Here is a 7,349-nt window from a genome sequence, read left to right on the forward strand (position 1 = left end):
TCACGTGGGATTCAATACCTGGTTGGACGTCATACAACAAAAAAAAAAAACAAAAATTCCTAATATTATGGCCCATGGTAAAAGGCACACAGAAATAATATCTTTCAGAGGACGTCTGAATTATATTTTTCTTGTTTTTTGGTATTTTGTAGACAAGTCCAAAGTGCACTTAAGGGCTTAAGTTCAGATCAAAGAAGCTAACGGGTTGATTTGGTATGCTCTTAGTCCTTAGGTCCTGTCCACTTTCAAGGCGTAAGCGTAGGCCCGAACCTCCAAGGTGGAACGAGGCTATTGGTAAGCAAAGAAGAGAGGTTAAGGAGTTTTTTGCGCTGGTCAATTCGCCGACTGCGTTGAATGTTGTAGGGAATATAAAGCCCTACTATCCCATTTTACAAGAAGAAAATAAGAAGAACCAAAAGCAGCTCCTGGAAGAGTTTCTCTGGCAGTATAGACAATACTTCAGAAGCATCAAGACTCAGGAAGATTCTTGCCAAAACTCCATCTGTTTCAATTTCAATCTGCGTAGATACCGAGGAATGAACACATTATTGTAGGAAACGACTGGAAGTAAGAATGGATACCTACTTTCCCGGTTACAGCGATGTTCTTAATTCAATATAAGGAGTGATGAGAACTTCGGGAGCGTGGTATCAACAACCCGCCTGGTACAGGGTTTGATTGAAAAGTAATGAGCCTTATTTTTTTTAAGCAGTTTTATTAAACCTTTTGGCTTATATGTACAACTAATATTCTTCAAAATAGGACCCTTGAGCGTCAATACACCGCTGGTAGCGGTCCTCCCACTGCAGGAAACATTTTTTAAACTCATCCGCCGGAGTCGCGTTCAATTCGGCTGTCACAGTTTTTTGGATCGCCTCGATGGAGTCGAAACGCCTCCCCTTCAGCGTTCTTTTCAGGCGCGGGAACAAGAAGAAGTCCGGAGGGGACAGGTCTGGGCTGTAGGGAGGGTAGGGAAGCACCGGAACCCCCATCTTGGCCAATGTAGAGGTGCAGAGGAAGGCGGTGTGCGCCGGCGCATTTTCGTGATGAAGGGTCCAATTGTTGACGAGGTCGGGCCGAACCCGGGCGACACGGTTTTTCAGCCGAAGGAACACTTCTTTGTAAAATTCCGCGTTTACAGTGCTTCCTGGAGGTACAAACTTTTTAGCTTTACGCAAAATTTGATCGAGTAACGTTGCTCCAACGATCGCTGCATTTTCGCCACTGCAAAATCCTAACACACTTTTAAAACAGCTCTCACGCGCGGAGCGATGTTGACTGCACCGCTGTTGCCAGCGAACTGGGACCAGTTTCTAGTGGAAGGGGAAGGTCCACCGATCATTTTCCCCCACCAGCCAATTCGGTAGATCGCTTGGCAGACGCTCCGCGCGGGAAGGCTCATTACTTTTCAATCAAACCCTGTATCCCTTTAGATCCCCAGATCAGGATGGAATCCTTCGCAGAGCTTTTGCGGAAGGGAAGCACTGTTTTAATACTAGAATTGGTCGAACGGGAAGTAAATCCAGATAAAACGGTATTATGGTGCATGACGTGTGATTAAATGACGTACGTTAGAAGATTGGAAAGCGTGCAAAAGATTGCAGGAATATGTGTAACTGGCGCTTTGAGCACAACTCCGATAGCGCCAATAGAAAGACTTCTCGACTCGCATCAAATCAAATTAGTATCGTAGTACGTATGGAGGTACCTCTCGCCACTTGTAAGCCTCTTATTAAGGATGCACTAATCAGTTGTCTAAATCAAAGATGGTTTAGTGCCAACACCTGTGAAATTGCTAGGCAAGCATGGCCAAGGCTAAATCTACGTCTATCAAAGAATATTATAAAATTGAGTTGATTTCAAATTAGAATATTAATGGGGGCGTTCATAGAAAATAATGTAAGGAGATTAGGCGTTTACATGCATGATTTCTGTCGTCGCTGCAGGAATGAGGAGGAGCTGGAAACAACTCAACACCTTTTCTTCATATGACCGGTTCTAGCCAAAAGCAGGAACCGATATTTAAGATCCTACTTCTTAATGAATATAGATGATCTATACAATTTAGGTATCAACAACCTTTTACGCTTTGTCAAAAGCTCAGGATGGTTCAATATGGAAAGGGAAATGTAGCCCAGCTCTTGCAGCTCACAACGGACCCATTTCGTGCTCTAAGTGGCATCGCTGTCTCTATGTGCGATGCGGCTGCCAAACCTAACCTAACCTAGTAGTAAGAAACTCCGACAAAAGATCTGCACTAAGGCTGAGGATAACTCAACACTCAACACACAAAAGCCTTTTGGTATTTTGGTTTTGGCCCATTTTTGACTTAACGGCTACGTCAATAAGCAAAATTGCCATATCTGGGCTGGAGAGCAAGGAATTATCGGTCCATATTTCTTCAAAGACGAGGCTGGCGCCAATGTAACAGTGAATGGGGAATGCTAACGCGCCATCACAAATGACTTTTTGATGCCGGAAATTGAAGGCAGTGATCTCCACAACATTTTGTTCCACCATTTGGCGCTACTTGCCACACTGCCCATGAAACAATGGATTTGCTACGTCGCCGTTTCGGTGAGCAATTTATTTCTCAGCTTGGACCGCCGTAGCCGAATGGGTTGATGCGTGACTATCATTCGGAATTCAGAGAGAGAACGTCGGTTCGAATCTCGGTGAAAGATCAATATTAAGAAAAAGTTTTTCTTAATAGCGGCCGCCCCTCGGCAGGCAATGGCAAACCTTCGAGTGTATTTCTGCCATGGAAAAGCTTCTCATAAAAAATATCTGCCGTTCGGAGTCGGCTTGAAACTGTAGGTCCCTCCATTTTTGTGGAACAACATCAAGACGCACACCACAAATTAGGAGGAGGGTGTACGCGCCAATTATATACATATATATATATTTAAAATCTAAATACTTTGTGGATAAACCAGCTGCGAATGAGGCATTGGAAGCCACCATTACTGAAGTTATTCACAAGATACCGACAGAAGTCCTCCAGCAAGTCATTCAAAATTTGTGTTTATGTGTAACTGAATTACGGCGCAGTTGCGGTCAACATTTGAAAGGGATTATCTTTAAAAAATAGGAAAAATAAATATCATGAATGGGTCCATACAAAAATAATAAAGATTGCCCCATCAATTGGAATTTTCGTTGCTTTATTTCAACTTCAATTTCGATACCTCTAAATTTATCACCCCTTATATATATGTATATATGAGTTTTGTTACTACATGGGGTACATGATTTTGTGATTTGGACCCCTGTACCCTACATCTACTTGTTAACATTACCAGTTTCTAACAACCACCTGTCTTGTCCCTATCACTAGAGAATTCTAATTTGTATCATTAGACTAAAATTGTATGCATTTTACTCAATTTAATATATAAATATTTTGAAATCGCGTGTAAATAGCTTTAATATCGTTCCTAGTTTCTAAGCCACCCTAATTGCTATAGCTGCTTGTACTACTGTTTTTGCTGTTTTTATTTTAGCTTTAAAATGTATTTTACATCTAAATAATACGTCTTACGTCTATAATTTCTGTCATTAACATTCTCTGTTATTATAATATATCACAGAGGTTGGTCAAATTATTATAATTAAGCTGAAAAGTCTGTATTAATGCGTTTAATGGCAAATTACGATGTTTATTGAGCCCAAAATATTTCTTAGTGACTCATTTTTAGAATGAAAAATGGAATAAACATGACTTTTAAGAAAAAAATTTGGAAAAAAAAATTTGAATTTATTCTTTCAAAAGTTTTGTATATTAAGATATCGTTCATTTGCTTACTAATGTACGTAGTAATGCTTCGATCGATTAGCAAAAGGACGGAATATAAATAAATACGAGCACTTCGCTAGCGCAGTATTTTGCACTGGTTGCTGCACGTATTTGCATGTATCTTGAAAAGTTAGGGTCGTTTGATTTTTATTGTTTTTTTACTTTCGACATAGTCTCCTTTTATGTTATGCACTTTGTTCAACGCTGTTCTATTTTATTGATCCTTTCTGAATAATACAATATGATTTGTCCAAATCTGAAAAATAGGCATTCGTCTGTGACTTCTGCCCTCTGACAAACACCTCACCGTTTGAATAAAATCTTTTTCCCGTCAGTCAATTCGTCAAATTGGGGAACAAATAGTAGTGTGAGGGATCTTACAGAGCTAAGTCTGGATAATAGGACACGAAACAGGAAACGAGTTGGAACCGTACGTATACGTACAAAATCCTCAAAAATATCTCAAATATGACAAAAACAAAATTGTTTCCCAAAAATGTTCAACGAAAAATAAAATGTTTTTTCCAAAAATGTTCAACAAAAAGTAAAATGTTTTTTCCAAAAATGTATTTTTGAAAAGTATAATTTATACTAAAAAACTAAAACAAAAAAGATCTGGATTAAAAAACACTGAAGACATTTCACTTTATAGAATCCTGTATCAAAATTTGCATTACATGTTTTCTGACTTTGTACAGACTTTTCAAAAGACCCTCGTAATAACAAAAAATATGGAAACATTTTTGAAATTTTCCTCTCAAAAATCACAAACAAAATTTTTTTCTTGTATTAAAAAATTAAAAAGAAGATTTATAAAAAAACTGAAGATTTCATTTTATATAATACTGTATCAAACCTCCCATTAAAATTTTTCATGACCTTTTACGTGCTTTTCAAACGACCCTCGTAATAATAAAAAAATGCAAGAAAAACTTTTCTCAAAAATTACAAAAAAAAAATTTTTTTTTTAAATTTTCAACAAACAAATTAATTTTTTTTTCAAAAAATTTGTTTATAAAAATATAATTTGTGCTGCAAAATTAAAAAAAAAGATCTATATCAAAATTTTTATTATATTTTTATGGTCTTGTACGGAGTTTTCAAACGACTGTCGTAATAACGAATAAAATGAAAAAAAATTTTTCTCAAAAATAACAAAAAAATTGTTTATGACTTTTTACGTGGTTTTCAAACGACCCTCGCAATAACGCAATAACAAAAAAATGCAAAGAAATCTTTTCTCAAAAAGCACAAAAAAAATTATGTCCGCAAAAATTTTCAACAAAAGTTTTTTCCAAAAAATAAATATTTTATAAAATTTAATTTGTACTAAAAAAAAAGATGTAATTAAAAAAATTGATGATATTTCACTTTACATAATCTTTTACGAAAATTTTAATTACATTTTTTCTAACTTTTCACGTGCTTTACAAGCGACCCTCATAATAACAAATAAATAAAAAACATGACTCCCAAAAAGCACAAAAAAACAATTTTCCGCAAAAAATTTTGAACAAAAAAATTAATTTTGTTTTTCAAAAATATATTTAAAAAACTATAATTTGTACTGAAAAATTAAAAAAAAGATCAATATAGAAATTTTCATTACATTTTGTTGGCCTTATACGGACTTCGGTTCTCGTAATAACGAATAATACGAAAATATTCCTTTCCCCAAAATAGCAAAAAACAACATTTCCCAAAAAATATCAACAAAGAAATGAAATATTTCTGTCCTAAAAAACTTTTTTTCCCAACAAAATCTTCTCTCCAAAACGGCAAAAAAAATTTTCACAAAAAATTTCAACAATAAAATTAAACATTTTTTTTCTAAAAACAATTTTTTTTCTAAAAAAAAACTTCTCCACTAAACAGCAAAAAATTTTTTTCCAAAAATTTTCAAAAAAAAAAAAATTTTTCCGGAAATATATAGTTTAAAAAGTATATTTTACTGAAAAATTAAAAAAAAAAATTAGAAAAATGAAAAAAGCTTAGATATTTCTTTTTTTCGAATCCTATACTAAAATTTTCAGCATTGAGTAAATCTCAAAATTATAAAAAGTTTTTCAAAATTACATAAACGGTTTTTTTTTCGTTTACCTCTTATACGTCTTTACTCAAGCTTATATATAAACTAATTTTCTGAAAAATTTACGACAAAGGCCAAAATATTTTATTTATTTTTGTGTTTAAACCTAAATCTAATAATTTTATAATTATAGCTTAGCTAAGAGTTAAGGGTAATATGGTCAAAATACCTGGATCCCTTGACATGGAATCGCTCATATTATATGGTAACTTTTTTTTATACTTCGTTGTTATGTCTTTTCTCAAACATTATTTAAATAATTCTTTTATCGGTTCAGTAACGCGACTGTGAAGCAATCACATCTTCAAGCAGAGAATTCAAGTATATATACATATATGGTAATTTATCATTGCAGCAAGCTTCGCTTTTGTCCCATATTTTTTTGAGGTGAGGAATGCCGAGTATATATTAATAATTTCTTTAAAATTGAAAATACACGTCGCTATTATAAAAAGCCTTTATCTAACCTAGAAAAATTGCAATAAATTTAAATTCGATATTATTTAATCTCCCCTTTAGATTTCGCTGCACATAAGTCCAAAAAACTATTTTTCAAATATTAAAACAACTATTTTTCAAATATTAAAAAATTTTTTTCAAATAAAAAAAAAAGAAATATTTTTGATTCTTACCTAAAAATGAAAAAAAAAGAAAATATTAAAACTTAAAAACAAAAATATTTATCTCGTTTTTTGTGTAAAAATTTACAGAAAAATCCGTCTTTCTAATGGGGATGCAATAGCAATTTTCAAACGTTTGCGACAAGCCTAAATATCAAATTACAAAAAAGCAAATAATTCTCTTATTTTTCGGCAATAGTTCAAATTTAGAGAGTACCATAAAGAAAGACAAATTGTTTGCACTTTCATTACCTATACAAAAATACAGCAATGAACGAAGGTAGTAGTCTGGACAAATACTCAATTTTTATAGATATTTTTTAGGAATTTTATTTAAAAAAAATAAAATGCGATCGTTTTGATTTAATAGTATGTTATTATTGGCATCAAATAGTATACAAAAACAATTTTTTTTGTTTTTTTACATACTTTTTTGTAGTAGTGTGGCACCAAAGTAAGCGTGTTAAAAAAGATAGGTGGCTTGTCAACAAGATTTCGGCTCTTCAGGACATCTGAAACGAAAAAGTCAAACTGATTATTATTCTGTGGGCTTGTCATTCTGGCAGGTGCTACAATGGGAAAATTGTTTTGAGAAATAAGGACTTTTGAAAAAAAAGATATGTTTTTCGGGTGGAAATCAGACTATAGTTGGGAAAGTTAGGGCTGAAAAAAAACAAAAGTAGCACCTGCCAGAACTACTGATGTGTGGAACAACTGATGAAAATTTCAGATCAATCGGTTAAATAGAATTTTCTGTAAGTCGCGGACAGACTAGAAAAACGTTGTTTTGAGAAAAACACGTTTAAAGTTTTCGCAGTGACATCTGCAGTTGCCGTGCGGCTAA

This window comes from Anastrepha obliqua, chromosome 2 (genome assembly GCF_027943255.1).
Source record: "Anastrepha obliqua isolate idAnaObli1 chromosome 2, idAnaObli1_1.0, whole genome shotgun sequence".
NCBI classification, from domain to species: Eukaryota; Metazoa; Arthropoda; class Insecta; order Diptera; family Tephritidae; genus Anastrepha; species Anastrepha obliqua.